The sequence below is a fragment of the Mauremys reevesii genome, linkage group 6, assembly GCF_016161935.1.
Source record: "Mauremys reevesii isolate NIE-2019 linkage group 6, ASM1616193v1, whole genome shotgun sequence".
NCBI lineage: Eukaryota > Metazoa > Chordata > Testudines > Geoemydidae > Mauremys > Mauremys reevesii.
Genome location: NC_052628.1, coordinates 38448646 through 38468065, shown reverse-complemented (window position 1 = coordinate 38468065; position 19420 = coordinate 38448646). Strand labels below are relative to the sequence as shown.

At 40.1% G+C, this 19420-nt stretch overlaps 1 protein-coding gene across 1 annotated transcript in view; it reads right to left on the bottom strand.

Moving 5' to 3' along the window:
* Positions 1 to 13348, bottom strand: part of RNF180 (ring finger protein 180) — a 135785-nt gene extending 122437 nt beyond the window's left edge. Inside the window, exons 1-2 of the mRNA XM_039544739.1 lie at positions 13235 to 13348; positions 12508 to 12697 (exon numbers count right to left, since the gene is read on the bottom strand). The gene's annotated coding sequence lies outside the window, so the exon portion shown is untranslated. The remainder of the gene's footprint in view (positions 1 to 12507; positions 12698 to 13234) is intronic.
* Between the last annotated feature and the right edge of the window lie 6072 nt (positions 13349 to 19420).

Sequence of the window (19420 nt, the reverse complement as noted above, 5' to 3'; positions counted from 1 at the left end):
ATCAAGTCCAGGGTATGACCAGCTGCATGGGTTCGACCAGACATACCCTATGAAAGTTCTAGCAAGGCAAGGGAGGAGATGAATTTTGGGACATTTGCATCTGTCTTTGTCAATATGCCTATTGAAATCTTGCAGGACAAAACGTCTGGTGCATTTTACCACCATTGCTGACAAAGTATCAGTGAGCTCTTTTATGAAAAGAGTCCAGCAGGAGGAAATGTCAGTGACATCAGACATCCACTTCCTTCAAATAAGTCATCTGTCTTGTCATGTTGTCCCTGTCACCCTTTTCTGCTTTGGAAGAGAGGTGGAGAGAAGAAAGGAAAGGAGATAGCACTTACCAATTCGTCATGACTGAGTTAATGTTATAAAATGACCACCTGATCAGCAAGTGGTGGTGAACGCTGGAGAAGCAAGGCTGTGGTTCAGGGCTCTTTCCTCATCTGAGAGTAGAGCCCTTTGGCAGACTCGTTCATGGTGATGGTTCTGTGCCGAAGGAAGAGGCTGCCTCACTTTTACCGTTTAGACAATTTCTCTCATTTTTGTTTCCAAATAATTTCTTTAACTATAACCTGTGCTCATTTTTATGAACAATTTTGTATAATGTGTTGGCAGGTCAAGATAGCCTTTGATCACATTTACTCACATTGGACAGTTAATACTCCCAGCTGGGAACAAGCCGCAGTTTACACAACAGTACACAGTGTCAGTTTTCTGAATTGTTATTTTCCTGAAATTTCTGCTGCTGGAATGTTTGAAGACCATTGTTTAAATTACAGATAAAGATTGACAGTGCTGTCTTGATTCTGACAAGATTTCTGGTAACAACACAACTATGTAGACTGTAAGCTTCTTGGGGCAGAGACCATGGTTTTGTATATATTTGTTCAGTTCCTAGCACATGGGGCCCCAATCCTCATTAGAGCCTTTGGACACTATTGTGCTTTAAATATTGAGCACCACCACAACATAGATCTGCCAGAATAGCCCTGCTTTCAGCTATTGCAGCTTAGAGGAAAGACATTACCGTATTATTGAGTTGCTAAACTCAAACGTCACAGAAATTAACAGCATGGTAACGTCTTTGAAAATGAGCTGAATGAACCATTTTTTTCCATCTTGTTGCATATCTGTCAACGAGCTACTACTCCCTGTTCACAAAAGCTGTCTCTTTTATTTCCGAAAAGAGGGATCATCGGGGTCCTTTGTGAGTCTAGAGTGATGATTACTGTTGGGATGCTGTGCTAATTGCTTCTACATTGCTCTGTAGAGCACATCGGTTGCTCACAAAAATAACTGAAAGATGTTTTGGCTGTGACATGATTGAATAGTCATCGTCCATAGACGCTGGAGAGGATTATTTTGGAATAATTTTAAATAATGTACAATATATTAAAAAGTAAAACTGAAAGAAGCAGTATACAAAAGAAATACATGAGAGCTGAACTGTTGTGCGTTAACAGGCACTTAAGTGGAGCGTCTCACTAGTTTTTTTAAAGAGGCAAGAGAAACAAGAAATCAAATAGAAAAACAAGGAGGAGTTAATTAAAGACCAGGCTACAACTGGTTTGTAACTAGATTAGGGCCTACTCCAGTGAGATACTGGATGCATGAGAATGGAGGGCATTTGGAAATTTTATTATTTTGCTAATTTGCTGCTGATGGATGCTATAGGAGTGTACTGTGGGTGGCCCAGCATGCTTGGTTCTCTAGGGGAAACAGTAATCTTTAACATTAGTAAGGAAGAGCTTACAGTTAGCTCCTTGTTAAAAGGTGGTCAACAGCGTAACTGTTTGAATTACAGAAAAGGAATACAATCTCCCACAATGCTAGTTTAGTTATGCAGTATCACTGTTCAAAGCAAAATAAAAGATTTGGTCAAAATCTTGGCCAATACATTGGAAAGGGTGTTAATTGTAATGAATGATTCAGACCAGGTGGTGAATTTTATTCAGCAAGTCTGATCACTTACTCACTGATCTGGTCACCAGAAATCTGATCTTGTGGGGAGCCAACTAGTTGTTCTAAGGCCTTGTCTACACACACAACATAAACCCCTGTGTGGACACTCTTATTTTGGTTTCAGAGTCGCTTATTTTGGTTTAGCTAGAGATGTTCAGAAAGGGGGATTTTCTGTTCCACAAAATATTCAAGATTTTGAACAGATTTTCATTCTGAATTGGGGATAACTGAAACGGACATTTTTGGTTTGCTGGCTGCTTGCCTGGTGGGTGTGTATGCATGTGCTATTTGTTTCCCCAGCTGAGGAGCTGGCCACTCAGGGAGCCTGGCAGTCTGCCAAAAGGGCAGTTTGGGGAGCCCTGGTATCCTACCAGCTGGGGAGCCAAAGATCCCACTAGCCATGGAGCTGGACACTCTGGGAGCAGGGGAGCCTGGAAGTCTGGGCTCCCCTGCAGCCTTCCAGGCAAGCTGCGGAGAAGCTGGATGTGGTGTGTGAACTGGCAGGAAACCAGGAAGAGAGGCAGCTAGCTAGCCAGCCAGCCAGGCTGGTTTCCGTTAAAAGTTTCAACAGAATTGACACCTCCCAGGGAATGTTTTGATTCTGAACAATCAGCATTTTCTGCTGGAAAACTGAATCATCAAAATTTTCAACTAGCTCTAGGTGTAGCCTAAATCTATTCCTAATCAATTTAACCAAAACACGCCTCTCTCCAACTGAAATACTAGTGTGTTCACACAGGGGTTTGCACTTGTTTAACTAAACTGGTTTAAATTTACATGACTCGGATCAAGTTGAGTGCCTGTCTTGCATAGGCCCCTTTGAAAATTCCAGCCTAAATCTTTGTGATTTCTCTTTTCCACATAGAGCTAGGTATCATAGAATCATAGAATATCAGGGTTGGAAGGGACCTCAGGAGGTCATCTAGTCCAACCCCCTGCTCAAGGCAGGACCAACCCCAACTAAATCTAATAATAACCGGCAATGATGCTTGCTTATCCTATTATTATTACGTAGGAACTTCTAGGGCCCCCTCATAATATCTAAGCACTTTAACTATTACTGTTGAGTGGTTACATATTGCAGTTAGACTTGAGAGACAGGAATTATATTCTGTTTTGATAAATATGTTTTACTGTGTGGCAATGATAATCTGTGTGCATTTCACTACCTTTTGAAAAGCATATACCTAATTTTCACTTTTGACTCATCAGTTTAGGAACATTTCTGGTTACAAAGTGAATCGTAGCAAAATGTAATTTCTTCCCCTTCCCTGGGAGATAATGCTTTACAGATATTTGGAGTTAGATCCAAATCTAATTTGGTAGGGTCATTATATTACTATGCAATTCTGGAGTCTTTCCTGTACAGAAAAGGGATGGTCTCCAGTTTATTTAACAAAACAACATTTGCTTTCATTTCATTTCTATGCATAATCAGGTCAACCTGAAAATTGGTATGCCTGGTCAAAGGCCAGGATAAACTTTGGGTAACATTTTCAAAACTGTTAAGTGATTTACGAACCTAAGTGACTTGTGTGCTTTTGAAAATTTTACTCTGTGTGGGGAAAATTAAGTTAAGAAGATCAAGGGATTCCCTAGATACAGCAAATCTAGTGCTTTTTTGTGCATGGCTACTGAAAAAAATTGTAAAAAGTGCTTACATCACGGAAATGACCTCCGCAAGAGCCAGTGCCCACTAGCTAAACCAAGGCAGATTTAGTTAAAATATCATTTCATTTTTTTTAAAAAAAGGTTTCCTAACAAATAAATTACAATTTGTGGGGAGGGGAGGGTCAATTATTATATGCAAGCCTTTCTCCCAGATTATGTGTGTGTGAAAAAAAGTTTTGTTCCAAGTTGAGCTGCTGAGTAGCAAAATATAGAGGGGAAGATTTAAGCATCTGTCTGTAAAAGAGGGATGTTCCTCTGGGTATGTCTAATGGTGGAGCTGGGAATGTGATTCCAAACTCAAGGAGAAATACAGTAGTCATGCTAACTCCCATCGAACTAGTGTGCAAAAAATATTAGTGTAGCCATGGAAGCATGATCAACCAGGGATGCCCCCCAGATTTTTCCAATGATACCCACCATCAATCCCAATAGAGCCATTTCTGCTTGCAGTCACTGGCCTCTGCACCTCGCCCACCAAGTCCATGCCATGCTTAGCCCCCACCTTCCAGTCCCGCCCGTCCAGAGGCAGTCATTCCCCATCCCTGAGAGGGGACCCGGGCTACTGGAAGTGGGGCAAGGCCAGGCAGGTTCCTGGGCAGGAACCCTGATGCAGGAGTCAGCCCTATAGCAGCAACGAAAAGCAGCAGCACTGCCCCCACACCCTCACTGTCTAGTATTTGCTGTATCACACTGTCAGGTTTGCCTCCACAGCGCCTCGGTCCTGATGGCACTGGGGCCAAAATTGAGTGAATAATGCTGCAATCCTCCTGTTGCACATAGGGCTTACAATGCCAGCAGGCCCCTCATCACAACTCACTGAAGGGACCGGGGGGGCAAACCAGTAGGTAGCTGTGCAGCCAGTGCTGCTCCTTCCTACCACTGCCAATAATACACACCAGCCTTCTTGCATTTGTTCTTAACGTCAGCAGGTGTCAGAGAGAGAGAGAGAGAGAGAGAATGTTTCTCGAACCCACAGGATTTATGTGAGAAAGGCATCTATAGAATAGTTCTTCAAATAAATAAAGCAGTTCTAAGTTAAACAACTTTGCTCTCTAAAAGATCACATATATATATTTTATGGGTGTGTTTAATGCTGAGAAATCATGTTATTTTCACCTACATTTTTCATTTGCATATTCATGTAACAAGTTGTGTCATCTTGAATTGTATTGGACTGTTTCACTGAACTCTATGTTGAGGGAGGAGAGACTGGCTATTCTCTAACCACCAATTATTTGGACAAGCTGCCTTAATTGGCATCAGAGCTGTAATCTCAAAATTAGCTTAACCTGTGAGTGATTTGATCCTAACTGCATCAGCTATTTGGCTGGATCCTAAATATATCAACTTGCTTTGAAACTGGCAATACCCTATTACTTTTGGGACTCTTAACTAAACAAGATTGTTGTCTTTGCACATTATTACGTCGAGTTTATAAAAGTGTTGGTTGGTTTATTTAGATGATTTAATCAACCTGCTAATTAATTAGATGATTTGATGTTAACCCATTTTCTTTTAATATGATTTATTTACACGTATTGTATGCTTTTCTTAGTTATTTAGTTTAGTTTATGAAATACATAAGGTTGGAGAACTATGCGGTTTGGGTATTTCCTCCCCAGACCTCAGGGTTCCAAACCTGAGGAGTTCCTGGAGTAAAAGAGAGGCAACTCTGTGACCCACCTGCCAGCAGTTCATAGAACTGCCCCTATACACCGTGCCTGAACTGGAACAATGTTGATTTTGTAGGTAAAGTTAACATATATTGATCATTGCTTTCAATAAGCAACATGGATTCCAGAACCTTTGAGCTCCTGTTGTGGTGGATATGAGCCAGTCACTCTAAAGGCTGACCAGTAAATATACAGATATACAGTAAAAACTGTTTTATTCGGCACTTCACCAACCGGAAAGCTCTATAAACTGGCATTTCTGATCATCATAGAAAGTCCAGTTTATAGTCTAGTTGGCAGGGGGTTGGTTTGTGGGAGGGGGCTCAGGGTGCCAGATCCAGGAGTGCTCACCTCGGGCAGTTCCCCACAAGCAGCAACCTGTCCCTGCTGCTCCTAGGCAGAGGCACAGCTGGTGACTCTGAGCACTGCCTCCACCCTCAGGTGCCACTCCCATAGCTCCCACTGGCCGTGGTTCCCGGCCAATGGGAGCTGCGGAGCCAGCGCTCTGGGCGGGGCCAACATGCAGAGCCACCTGCCCACACCTCCGCTTAGGAGCAGCCGGGACAGGTCACCGCTTGGAGGGAGCCACCCAAGGTGAGCGCCCCCAGATCCAGCACCTCGAGCCTCCTCCTGCGAACCAACTCCAAGCTCCAGCCTGCATCCAAACTCCCTCCCTCTGAATTAATTGACATTTTTCACTTACCGGCACTCCCATTCCCCCAACATGCGAATAAAACAGCCTTTACTGTACAAAGTTATCAGACTTTGGTTTTTGACTCTACAGAGAGATACAGTAGACAAAGTTGGTTATAGCTAGTAATTATTTTTTCTGTGTGTTACTAAATATTTCTTAATCTCTATGGAATGCAAAAACTTTTTAGGATTAAGATTTCTGCCTGGTTTATTACTTTAAAGCTCAAGGAAAGGCAGATCTCTCTGCCTACTCTGACATACTAGTATTGGTCCTTTACTATTGAAAATACATAAATTTACTTTAGACATAGTTGTAGTTCCACACTGAATACATCTATATTCAGAACTTCTGCATCCAATTTACACACAGAATCTTAGAAATGTAAGGCTGAGAGGGACCATGATAAATCATCTAGTCCAGTCCCCTGCATTGAGGTAAAACTATGTATTAGCCAGACCATCTCTGACAGGTATTTGTCTAATGTGTTCTTAAAAACCTCCAGTGATGGAGATTCTACCCACAACCTCCCTAGATAATTTGTTCCACTGCTTAACTATCCTTACATTTAGGAAGTTTTTCCTGATATCTAACCTTAATCTCCCTTGCTGCAATTTAAGCCCATTACTTCTTGTCCTGTCCTCAGTGGTTAAGGAGAACAATTTATCATGTTCCTCTTTATAAGAACCTTTTACGTACTTGAAGACTCTTATGTCCCCTCTCAGTCTTCTCTTCTCCAGACTATACAAACCCTATTTTTAGGTGAAGTTATCTAGATCTTAAGTCATTTTTATTGCTCATCTCTGGACTTTCTTCAATTTGTCTGCATCTTTCTTGAAGTGTGGTGCCCACAGCTGGACACAATACTCCAGTTCAGGCCTTATCAGTGCTGAGTAGAATGGAAGAATTACTTCTTGTGTTTTGTTTACAATTCTCCTGTTAATGCAACAGTATTACATTGTTGACACATACTTAGTTTGTGATCCACTACACCCCCCAGATCTTTTTCTGCAGTACTCCTTAATAGGCAATCATTGCCCATTTTGTATTTGTGCAATTGATTATTCCTTCCTAAGGGCAGGTCCATACTCACCACATGGGTCGACGCGGTGAGTTCGACTTCACGGAGTTCGAACTATCGCGTCTGATCTAGACGCGATAGTTCGAACTCCCGAAGCGCCGCGGTCGACTCCGGTACTCCACCACTGCAAACGGCGGTGGTGGAGTCGACGGGGGAGCCGCGGAGTTCGACCCCGCCACGTCTGGACGGGTGAGTAGTTCGAATTAGGGTACTTCGAATTCAGCTACGCTATTCCCGTAGCTGAATTTGCGTACCCTAATTCGAACCCCCTTTTTAGTGTGGACCAGGCCTAAGTGTGGTACTTTGCATTTGTCCTTATTGAATTTTATCCTATTTACTTCAGATCATTTCTCCAGTTTGTCAACATCATTTTGAATTCTAATCTTGTCCTCCAAAGCTCTTGCAGCCCCTCCTAACTTGATATCGTCTGCAAATGTTATAAGTATACAGTCTCTATGCCATTATCCAAATGATTTATTAAGATATTGAATAGAACCGGACCCAAAACAGATCCCTGCAGGACCCACTTGATATGCCCTTCCAGCTCTATTGTGAACCATTGATAATTATTGTCTGAGTATTGTCTTCCAGTCAGTTGTGCACCCAATTTATAGTAGGTTTGTCTAGGATATATTTCTCAGAATAGTCTCTCCTCTAGTCACTTTATCTACCTTCTGTAATAAAAAGTTATCCCCAATGCATTCTAAGAACTTCTTGGATAATCTGTGCCCGGCTGTGTTACGTCTGGGCAGTTGAAGACTGTCGTCACCACCAAGTCCTGTGTTTTAGATGATTTTGTTGATTGTTTAAAAAAAGCCTCATCCACCTCTTTTCTCCCTGGTTAGGTGGTCTTTAGTAAACACCTACATTAACATCATGCTTATTTTTTACTCCTTTTATCCTTACCTAGAGACTTTCAGCAGGTTTGCCTCCCACTTCTATCTCAATCTCAGTGCAAATGTATGCATCATTGATGTATATCACTCTGTCCTATAGCGTAAGAGCATGTAGAAGTAATTAATCCAGGGCATGATCATTCCACCTGGGTGTAGGCAGAGATTCATGTAAAGAGGGATGGTCCAGAATGTAAGGCATTCACAAGAAAGTCAGGAGAGATAGGTCCAATTCCCTTATTTGCCAAAGACTTCCTGTGTAATCTTAGGCAAGTCATTCAGTCTCTGTGTGCTTTAGTTCTCCATCTGTAGAACAGGGATAATAATACTTTCTTACCTCACAGGGGCATTGTGAGGATAAATACACTAAAGATTGTATGGTGCTCAGATACTATGGTGATGCAGGCCATGTAAGACCTAATCGAGACAGATATGTGGAGCAAAGGTAGCAGTGCACTATGCACCCTCCAGCAACAAGTAGGGATCTTCCCAAAAGATGGTAGACTTCAGGTGGAGAAGGTACAAGGCTGGTACTCTCCGCCTGTGCATCACAACATAGCTTGCTGGCACACACTGATTTATGCTAATATACAACATGTAGTTAACATAAACCCACATCACTCATTTCCATATAATTCTTGAGTAGAATTGATATTATGCTACATACACCCAATAGTAACTTCTCTAATCAGGTGACACATGGGACATTTTGGCTGATATATCCAGTTCCAGAATGCCCAGACCTTGGGGATAGTCCCATTAGACAAATGGGAGTGTACTCTGCCTATATTCACCAAATGTTCTTTAAGGCATTTTAAAGGAATGTAATAATATTTATTATTTGACATACAAAAACACTGTTAAAAACATTATTTAGGTTGTAAAGTCAAGTTAGGAAATGCCAGAATTAGGTTGCCTGTGTAACCTTAATTCTGCCGCCTTGTGGTCCACCTGTGCACTGAATGAAGCAGTGATCCACTGGACAAAAATAGGACAAGATCATGGAATTAAACACTGTATTATAATACAGCTGCACCGCAGGGACTGAAGCAAGGTTGCGTGGTCAACTATGAATCTGGCATTTCCTAACTTTTGAATGCTTGACTTTGCAACACAAATAATATGTATTTTTTAATGCAGGATTTTTTGTATGTAATTTCCTAGGTTTCTTTCTTTCTTTTTTTTTTTTAAAGGAAAGTTATACAAGTTATATCATGTACGACTGTAACAACCCCCTATCATGCGTCATCAGAACGGTTTGAAGCCTGAAATTTCAGCACTTTGCTACTAATTTCTCATTTGAACTACTAAATTCACTAGCATCTGGAGAAGGCTGTAATTCCATGGGAAATGGGCCACACCTGCTACGTCTTGGGTCCAAACAGAGATTAGGGGGAGCATGACCCCCACAGTTTGGGGTGGACTGCTAGGACTATGTGCTGGGTCGGCAGGAATTATGTGGGAAACCTGGCTTGGCTCTCTCTTTCCCACACAGGAGCTCCTGCCTCATGTGGTACTCTAGAGATAAGGGTGGAAAGGATAACAGCAGAGACAACAGAAAGGAAGAAGTTACATCAGCAGATGGCAAGGAAGTAACTGTCTCAGAGACTATTCTAAAAGATGGTTGGATCTAATTGTCCAGGTTGTCTCCTATGAAACATCTGTTTGTAAGAACCTAAACATGTTTGTTGCAATGGGAGGATTAAAGGGTAATTATATCATCTCTGGTAAAGGGGAGCCTCATTAATTCTATAGATTGAGTTTCTTGATCAATAAGAGACACAAGCATCTGTGGACTGCCAGTTTTTATTCAGCTGTAGACCTTGTTGGAAAATTCCTAATAAAATGAAATTTTGACAAAAACGGGAATGAAGATTTTTCATGAACCACCCACCCCCAAGTTCTCCAACCAGCTCTGTTCAAAAATTCCTATTTCTGGGAGCTTTAATTTACACAAGACTCCAGTAAATTCTGATGTTTTTACCACTATCTTTTTCTCCATTGTAGAAATAGCCTTGGAGAGCAGAACTTGATATAACTCTCCCTAGATCATATCAGTTTCAGTTGCTTCTAAGCTGAGATACATATAAATTAAATGAATTATGCCTGTCAAACTGGAAATTGCTTTGAGTTTATAGAATCATTAAATCAATTTAGTTTTTAATCAGTGTTTATACATATGTCTAATGAATTTGATCCTGTAACTGACAAATGTCAAATAAATAGAAAAAGAAGTTGAGAGAAGGAATAAGTCATTTGACTGACAAAGAAAACTATAGAATCTATTTTCTGTTTTAAGACATACAGCTTTAAGCACAATTCCTCCTTTTACATGTTATATTTAGAAAACAAAGGACAAATCACCTTGGCTGGGTAGGATGTTTATAAGAAATGCAGCTATGCACATCTTGAACAACTGCATTATTTTCAAACAATTTAGAAGTCAGATAATGATGTTTGAAGATAGACCTATGTACCTATCTCATAATGCAAATTTAAATGAACACACTATGGGTCAAGTATTTTCTGCATGAATAATAATTATTTTGCAGGGATTTCTAGTGAGTACTCTCAGGTGCATATTATATTTGTTTCACATTCTTTCAATAGACTCCATTAGCATATTTTTGAATTCCCTCTCTATGGTATACAGTATGTTCAAAGGCACTATACTTTATAAAACTAAATAACCCTCAATATGTAACAATAATCAATTTGCAAGTAAAAGGCATTTAGATATTTAGCAGTTACTCTAAAATCAGCATGTTTAAGTACATGCTTTCAGTTTCAATAATCAAACAAATAATTGGGAATGTCTGATGATGGCACTCTTGTTCATTTTACGCTCAAAGCATGACATCTCCAATCACACCTTACTTTCAAACTGAGGAAATAAAAGATCGTCACTATTTGAAAATATTAACATTTATCATTTGAGCCAGTTATCCCCTTTCTATAGCTCTGAAACTAGAATTCTAGTATCATAATCCTATCAATATTGTGAAAAGCTTGGAATTTTTCATTTTACGGTATATAAAAAGAAACACAAGTGTGTGTTGGTGCATTGTCTTTGTAAGAGGATGCTGTTCAAATATCCTGTTACATTCAAAAGAACATCCCACACTCATGTCTTATAATGGCAAGTATACCATGAATAATCATAGTATGATGCCTCTGGCTTCATCTCACAGATATACCAAGTAATCTTTTTGTCATATGTTCATCTAAAAAGTGTTCTGCAGTGAGATCTACAATGAATGATTTGTTCCCCTTAGTTATTTGTCCGTTATCAATCTCTGTCTAGATGGCTTCCATGACCATAATATTTGATCATCTCTATAGTTCTTAAATATGAACTTCAGTTTATCAGAGCCTAAACTTTTTAGGCTGTCAGATTTTTGAGTTCCCTGATCAATGGCACTGCACTATCTAATGATCTATCTTTGTTTTAAGTGGACTTGTAATGAAAATGTTCTTTTTCTAAATCTTTTCTGTTGGCCAACTCAGCTCTGTGATTTTGCCCTTTTGTAAAACACCTTGGAATGCTTGTTCTAAAACTTGTATAAAAGCTAGTTTTGACTATGTTTATCTTCTATATCTGTTCTAAAGGCCAGACAGGATAAAGTCATTATGTAAACAGAAAACTGATTAAAGTGTTAAATTGATTCTTTATTGAGATCATGATTGTCCCTTCCAACCTTGAAGTCTATGAGTCTATGACATCGTAATCTTACATGTCAATACATAACCTAGGAGCAGATACTAGTTTGAACTAGAGTAAGATTGGAGAAAAATCTAGGCTGTAATCACTATATTTGTGCCATTTTATTGAATACGCCAAGGGACAGACTAAATTGACTTATTTTAAGAAGACAAACACTGATCTAGATTAATGCTATATCAGGATTTCAAATATATGAAAGTTTACAGTGTAAATTGGATAGAGGGAAAAATCTGGGTAGATTTAAGTAATGCATACAAGATCATGCTTTAAGAGAATACAATACAGTAGGTATTTTAGTATGTATTCATTTATAGAGTGCCTAAAGGTCTTGATCCTGACATTTACAATGGGCAGGAGACAAGGGGACTCTGTGCATTGTAAATTGCAGGATTGGGGCCTAAGTGTATATGGCATTTTACAGACAAAGACAATCTCACTCCCAACTTGTTTATAATCTACATGTGACTTTATGCATTCAGAAGTAAAGGGAGACATGGTGGGATTGGGTTTAAGTGAGGAAAAGGAATGTGACAATTTATAATGATGTGATATTTACATTTTACTGTGCACAGAAAAGGAATTTATTTCAGGAGGGTGTGTGCATGAAACTATGGTTGGGTAGAAGGGTTTGTAATACAGGGAACCCCTGGAACTTGGTCTTAATGATAGTGTGTGTGACCCTCTTGTCCACTACAATTTACTTAGATTGTAAGCTCTTTGGAGTACAGTGGGGTCCTGGTCCATGACTGGGGCTTTTAGGTGCTACCAGAAGACAAACTATAAATAATAACAATAAATTAGTAGGCACTCACTTGTTTCAGGTGAGCTGCCATTCTTCAATGAACAGTTGATCCTCGGGTTTCTCATTATCATTGCATTGCCACAGTATTCCCTCCTCTTTGCTGCAGAATTCCAAGATCCCTGGCTGTGTCCCAGTAGGTTATTTTAAGAGGCATTGGAAATCTTTTTCCTTTTAATTGGACTATTAACATCACTGACATTCTAGGAAATAATGGTTATTGATTTCTGTGTTAACATTGTTATTCTTTCCAGGGAGGCACGTGTTACTTACCTACTATGTTATGAGATAACACAGCACAGTAACTTTGTTATAAATTAGCATGCTATACCACACTTTAAATATTGTAATTAATGAGGAATAAGTGAAGCAATTGAATCTTCCTCTATTTGAATCCTGAGTAACACAACATATCTATATTTCCACAGAGATATCCCATGATAAAGATGCTTGACTCTCCTTTACTTGACCTGATCAGAGGATAAATGGTAGGAATTGTTTGTACTTTACAATCAAAATTAATTTATAGCAAACTTTTATACAGCACTAAGCCGGACAGTATCTGGAGGCACCATACATGTCTTAGATTAAGTTAAAAACATTTCCTACATATAAAAATTAACATCTATTGACTTCCTAAAGCACCACAACTTTAAAAAGGACAGAGAAAAGGAAGACCTTTTAACAATATGATAAGGAAAATGAGGGATTTATTTAAACACCTGGAGAAAGTCACTTACCTGAATGTAGGTAGGTTCCGGCCTAAATGAATTTCTTGCAGTTCTTAATTCCAGCAGTAAAGGCCTACTATCAAAAATTCTGTCCCTCCAGGACCCTTGGGAATTAGCCTTAGAATCGTTAAAAGAACCTAAATAGATAGAAATAGTTAGCGCGATTATTCCGACCTTAAAGTGAAGGAAGACTGAACTCCTGTCCCCATGTGCCCTCAACAACCCCTCACTTGATCTCACTAGCCCCTCCTCCTCCACCCTCATGTCCTCATCTTCGAGTATGTAAAAGCCAATGTGTGTTTTGACAATGTTTGGGGATATATCTTTATAAAATAAACTCAGGAGGACAAATTCTGCTTTCAGTTGCACCTAGATAAATCCATAGCATTTCATAGGGTTGCACAGATGAAAATAAGTACAGAATTTGTCTCTCTCTGTTTCCACTGTTTTTTTCATCCTTCTCTTTCTTTTTTTTATTTTAACAGTATATTTTGGTGCATCTTTACTCCATCCTCTCTAGCATGTGTTTTACCTCAGACATTTTTCTCTGTTTAACATTTTTCTAAATTTCTTTTTGTCCCCTTCAAAGACTTTCCTTATATCTCCTATCTTCAAGGTCCTATTTTCCTTTCTGATATTGTCTCTTCCATTTTTATACACTCCTAATTTCTTATTTATGTTCCATATTTTTCCTCTTTCCAGTTTTGCTCTGTTTTATTTTTCTTCTCTTCTGTTTGTCAAACGTCTCCCTTCTCTATTAAATCTCTTTCTTTCTATTATCTTCTTTCCCTTTCCTTACTTGAATTCAGTGGAAACATGTTGAGGCCCACAGTGCACCCAGGAGTATCTTACATAAGGCAAACATAATGGCTGTCAGTACTAACTGACACTAACCAGATGAGAGATCAGAAGACATTGCCTAAGGGCTATGGGAACTTACATCAGCATAGCTACATGTCTCAAGACTGTGAAAAATCCATATCCCTGAGAGATATAGCTCTGTGGACCTAACCCCTAGTGTAGACAGCACTAGATCAACAAAAGAATTTGCCTATCAACATAGCTACCACCTCTTGGGGAGGTGGATTCCCTATGCCGATGGGAGAACCCTTCAACTGGCATAGGTAGTGTCTGCCCTGAAGTGTTACAGCTGAGCGCTGCAGCTGTGCTGCTGTTGTTGTTTATGTGTAGACATTAGTTTAGACCCATCTGGCAAAGGCTTGGCTGAAAATATGAACTTTTCATCACACTGCAAAAGCCATAGCCTTTAACAGACCAGCAGAGGGAGTGAGTTCCACTGTCAGTGACCCTCCATTAAGAATGCCCTGACTTAAGCCCATGAGAACACACACCAACAGACTGTAATCAATAGCACCTCTCCTGACAAAGCAATGATGATGTTGATGATGATGCACTGGCGTGGGAGAGGGGTGTCAAAGACAACCAGCTCCCAAACTATATAGAGGGAAAGCAATTTCTTGCATTGGTTGGGATTCTTCTCATCTTAGAAAAGAAGTTTAAAGAGTCTAAGAACCAAGGATGCAGAAATAATGATTATTTGAGTAAAAGTGTAAGACATTACTGAGGAATTATTTTAAATCATTGGACTGTGATGACATTTATTATTGATGGTTGCTACAAATCAAATATTGATGAATGATATTAAGCCTTTAATAGGGCAATGTATTTTGTTACTGAATTATATAATTTTTCACGTCTGTTCATTAGAGTATAGATTGAAATGATACATTTTTGTGCAGAAAGATTTATTGGTTAACATTAATTTTATGACTTGTTTTGGAAAAAAATTATGAACAAGCAGCAAACAACTCATACAAGCAGATTGACTGGCGCAGTGCGCAATTAATTCTGTAGTAGTGCCCAGAAAACTGGACATCTCATAATGATCAATATGTTGTAAACAAGCAACAATATAAAGCCTACCAAAAATGATAGTGTTGAACTTTTGTTCTTAATACTTTTAATGGACTGCCATGAAGGACATTTCCTGGAAATTAATAGGGTTAATGACCCTCAACTTTGCCATGGGCCATCAACATCTCACAACCAGTCATTAATCCCCAGGATAGAACATACAACTCAGTAGCTGTTGCTTAAGTAACTTTAATCTTTATTAGTTTAAACTTTGAACTTGTATGTAAAATGTAGGGATCAATGATGAACATGATGGTTCCGGTCTCAGAACGTCTGTGAGGAGTTTAGTGAAGTATTCAACAACTGCTTTCCTTCAGTTTCTACTAAAAACAGGAAAGAGTAGGTAGACAGAGGTGAACTGGTTCAGACAAAATAAAGATGGGCCTGAACCTCAGCTTAAGCCTTGAATATGTCTAAAACCTGGCTTGCTTTTTAACCAGTCACCAGGTAGGTATCTCTCCTCCCATATATTCAGAAGTTTGTTAAAAAATCTACATGAAAATAGGGAAATCATAAACATGTTCTCTTGCTTCTATAGTTTAGGTACAACATCAGTTCACTTAGTTTCCATGAACTAAGAATAACAGGTCAAAGTACATCAAACTGGAGAGAGGTAAGAAATAGGGTTCAACAAAATCAGTAGTAGGAACAGAGCTATTCAGTATTTATCATTAATGATTCAGAGAATATATTAATTTGTAGATTGCTAAAATTTTGTGATGCACTGCCTCCTAGTTTGGAATCAAGCACAAATGATAGAAGAAAATTATAGAGTGATCTGGAGGTCTCAGAAAACAAATCTTTTACATGTTGATGAGATTCAGCTTCTATATGCAGCGCTAAAGTACAGAGTAGAAATAATGAGAATTGTTTGAATTATTATCTATACACATTATAATTTGAAATATACCTGAAGAGTATATCCAGGTGAAAATGGCAAACAAACAAAAGAATAATGATTTTTTTGTGATACTTTATTGCACTTCTGATTTTTCACCCATGACATTGCACGTTTTTATAAAACATGTTTTTAGTGAAATATACAAAAAAGTTGAAAGGCTACTTGTGTGTGAAAGTTTGAACATGGGAATTTTGAAGAAGTTGGAGGAAAAGATGAAGCTATCCCAAAAGCCTTGTGGTAGAGAAGCTAATGAGCAGAGAGGCCTGAGTTCTTTTCCCCATCTTCTCTCTTCTGCCATTGCTCTAATGTTCCTATATAAGAGCAAAGTACTTTCTCTCACTGGGCCTCAAATTGCCAATGTCAAAGAGGTAAATATTTTCTTCTGTTTTGCAAACAGGGAAACTGAAGCTAAGAGAAGTTAAGTGAAATGCCCAGTGTCACACATAAAGTCATGTCAGAACCAGGATTTGGACACAGACCTCTTGACTTCCATTTTTACAGGTAGCCCACAAGATCACAGTGCGTCCTAAGCAAGTAATCTACAGATACATTTTCAGGAATAGTCACTGATTTAGGTACCTAATTTGAGACACCTAGGGCTAGTTTCACAAAGGAACTTAGGCACTGCAACACTGGAGGAGAGGGGAAGAGATGTGCTCATGATTTTTAGTCCCTCACTCTCCCTTTTAGTCCCTCAGTCTCCGGTTGAAGCTGTTCCAATGTGGATAAATACATAAAGAGTCATTGGATTAGACAAAAAGTGAAAGCTCACACAAGAATGAGAAGAACACTATTGCCTGGTGATTACAGTACTCCCCCCAAAAGTAGGAGATCCATGATTCAGTGCCCTTGCTCCAATTATTTATCCACAGTGGAACAACTTTTACAGGAGAGGCTGAAGAAGCCCAACATTAGAATATCCCATAGCCCAGGGGTTGGGGCACTCACCTAAGAGGTAGTAGATTCCCTGTTCAAATTCTTTCTCCCCTTTCAGACAGAGAGGGGGATTTGAACTGGTGATCTCCCACATCCCAGCTGAGTACCCTAGCCACTGGGCAAAAAGTTATGGAGGGTGGGGGGCTGCCTCCTTTTGTGTGAGCTTGCTCTGAGCACACTTACAAGCTTGATGTCCACAGATGAGTTAGGTAGAGGAATGAATGCCTATCTTATCCCAAGTTTGTGCATCACACTGGGGCTTAGGTATCTGGTCACCTAGACTGAGGCAGTAGTACATCTGCTCAGAGGTAGAAACATGGGCACTGAGGCCTAGGCAAAAAACTTAGGCACCTAGGAGGTTTAGGTGCCTACAGCATCTGGTGGCATCTGAGTGGGGGTTTTGTGAATACCAGTGATGCCTAATCAGGGGCAGCTCCAGGCCCCAGCACGCCAAGCGCATGCTTGGGGTGGCATGCCGCGGAGGGCGCTCTGCCGGTCACCGGGAGGGCGGCAGGCGGCTCCGGTGGACCTCCCGCAGGCATGCCTGCGGAGGGTCCGCTGGTCCCGCGGTTTCGGTGGAGCATCCGCAGGCGTGCCTGTGGGAGGTCCACCGGAGCCGTGGGACCAGCGGACCCTCCGCAGGCACATCTGCAGGAGGTCCACCGGAGCCGCGGGACCGGCGACCGGCAGAGCGCCTCCCGTGGCGTGCCGCCGTGCTTGGGGCGGTGAAATTGCTAGAGCTGCCCCTGTGCCTAATTCTGGGATTTATACACCTAAAGCAACAGCTGGGCACCAAAATACTTTTGTGTGTCTAGCCTTTAGAGTCCACTTTAGAGATCTGAAAATTCACAACTTTAGTTTTTTTCAAATGGATGTCAGGTGCTCAGCCATTCTCAAAACTCAGACTCCTAGATGTCTCAATTTGGGCATCCAAAATTAGCAAACTCGTTTCAAAACATAGACCTTAACTTTTCTTTGCCTACGTTTTCTCAACTATAAAATGGGGTAATGACTTTTTCTATGTGAAATATACGTAGTTTGATATGACTATATTGCTGCAGGGAGGTAAGTGCATCTCCATCCTCTTATGCAATGGGTTAGAGTTGGGGAACAGGAGCTGACAGGCTGCTGATTTGTACAACAGGGCACTGGGCACAAGGCATTCTCAATAGAAGGCCTTCGAGTCCAGAAATAGTTTCCTCACCAACCCCTTGTCTAAGGAAGCCTAACTACAGTGATCTTCAGAGCATGCTGCAACTCTTCTCTATTCATCTATGTACTTTGTCCACATTAATGCAGTCCTGTTTGAAAGAGGACTATGTTGACACAAACCAGGTACCTTTCAGCTTGCACTAGTAGTGTCCACATGGGGCAGTTACAGCACAACACTTAGGTACGCTTTGCATTTCACACCCCATTGTTTGCACGGTGGCAGTACCTGTAGGTAAAAGTACCTGTCAGGGTGGTTTAAAGGGAAAGGGTATTTCTACCTTGATATTTTGTTTTGATAACATTCTCCACATATACAAAGATTTGAATTAAATAATTAATTACAACTGATTTGATACACAGACGAATCCCAAGAAACTACCCTCACTGGTCTCCAGAATTCAATACGTCTAACATAGAGGGCGAAAGATAACAAATGCACCTTAAAAATCAAATGAAAAGTATTATTCAATTATTTATATGCTTGTCAATCAAATACATTTTTATGAGAAATAAAACATTTACAAAGATAAAGGAGTTTGAACTTGCCACCACTAAAATAGAAAATCAAGATCAAACAGGAATGGTGGCACACAAAGGAAATGCATTTTTGTCAGTGGAATTATCATCAGAACACTAAAGTTAATGGAGACATTGCACTGACTTGTCACATGATGTGTCTCTGTTCAGCACAAAATGTAGCAAATAAAAAAATTCAGCACTGGCGGGGAATGTAGTTTTTGGATGACCAAGCAGGCCTTTCCAAATTTAGTTTCTCTGATTTTTTTATACTGCATTCAGAACAAAACCAGTTCCTGGGGATTAACATAAGAATGGCCATGTTGGATCAGACCAGTAGTCCATCTAGCCCAGTATCCTGTCTTCCAACAGCAGCAAATGTCACATGTTTCAGATGGAATCAACAGAACAGGGCAATTATCAAGTGATCCAGGCCTTGTCATCCAGGCACAGCTTCAAGCAATCAGAGGTTTTGGGACACCCGGCTCATGGGGTTGTGTCCCTGACTATCTTGGCTAATAGCCATTGATGGACCTACCCTCCATGAACCTATCTAATTCTTTTTTGAACCCAGTTATGTTTTTGGCCTTCACAACATCCATTGGCAATGAATTCCACAGGTTGATTTTGTTTTGTGTGAAGAAGCACTTCTTCTGTTGATTTTTAATCTTTAAGCTGTTCCCTTCCCCTAACCA